The sequence below is a fragment of the Anarrhichthys ocellatus genome, unplaced genomic scaffold (assembly GCF_004355925.1).
Source record: "Anarrhichthys ocellatus isolate YVR2014 unplaced genomic scaffold, GSC_Weel_1.0 scaffold25, whole genome shotgun sequence".
Lineage (NCBI taxonomy): Eukaryota > Metazoa > Chordata > Actinopteri > Perciformes > Anarhichadidae > Anarrhichthys > Anarrhichthys ocellatus.
In genome coordinates this window covers 5040154-5041600 of record NW_022280055.1, presented here as the reverse complement: position 1 = coordinate 5041600, position 1447 = coordinate 5040154, and positions in this window count along the sequence as shown.

Genomic DNA, 1447 nt, shown 5'->3' with positions numbered 1-1447 from the left:
GAGAGAGAGAGAGAGAGAGAGAGAGAGAGAGAGAGAGAGAGAGAGAGAGAGAGAGAGAGAGAGAGAGAGAGAGAGAGAGAGAGAGAGAGAGAGAGAGAGAGAGAGAGAGAGAGAGAGAGAGATATTGCAGTTTTTAATAATGGACAGAATTTGGGTCATAACGTCTTGTATGTTGGCCTATAAATTGCGCCGTGTGCCAGTTAGGATTCCATTACTCTGCGCGAATCCCCCGGTCGGTCCTCCAAAGCGTCTGTGTGAGAACTCGAACGAGGCCTCCTCTGCCGAGTCAAGGCCGCTAGAGAAGCACAGAGACCCCCACGTTCTTTGTTTACTCCACTTCATGCATTATGTAATTACGCGCTGCGTTTTTAGCTACAGTAGCGGGCGGCAGAATGTTAATTGGGATGGTGAATTAACAGCGCTCCGTCATTCTTCATTCATAATTTCACCGCCGGTCAATTTAGAGGGGCACTAATGAGGAGGAGGGGAGGGAGAGTTCTTCTGATGCTAAATTTGTTTTGCTGTGATTATTTTTTTTTTTTTTTTTTAATCGACTTGCCGTATCAGCAGTCCGGAGAGAGGCCGTGGATTAACGCTCTTGAGATTCGTCGGTAGCAGAAGGTGAGACGGGCCGGGGCTCTCCGCGCAAGCCTGCTTTTGGAGGACGCCGAGGAACGACTCGGCGATTGAATTTCCACGCCGCACACTGTGTGGAGGGCGACGAGGGGGCCCTCCACCCACTCACCAAGGCACAGCCTCAAAACCAGTTAGTCACGGGCTGAAATGGCCATCGGCAAAACTCCCTTACGCTTACAAACTGCAGCGGAGAAACATTAGAAGCCGCTTAAATGTCGGTTCCGGGGAGGTCCTGTGTTGAAGCACTTAAAGAAGGTGAAGTGACAGTTGAAACAAAGGCACTGAGATAATAGAAGTGGCAGATGTATTAAAGAGTGACGTATTAGTGGGCAACACAGCTGTTTGTATGATATCTTAGGAAAGGTCACTACTCATTTTTCATGTGTTTTCCTGCGAATGTCCAGCAACACGTGTCAATTTTAACTTGGGACATGCACACAGTCTTTTCAAAATAAACTTCCGTCTTCATAGGAAACAACTTGGTTCGGTCTGGTACTCGGGGGGGACACAAACGGCGGTCTCCATGGTGACGGTCCGGTGTTTTTTAGACCACACCCATCCACCTCGAACCTCATCCCTACAGGGACTTTACCTTCATCATGCTAGTAATAGCTTAGTACAGCAATTAAGTCAATTTGTTACCATGAAATTAGTCGTCTTATCTGGACCAGAATTAGTTGCATGAATGTATTCTAGATAGTTACCATATTTACAGTATAGGCCACTTTGAACAAATCCTACTGCTGTAATGTTTTCATCAAACATGTGATAGAATAACATTACATACATGATATTAACACAACAGTGAACA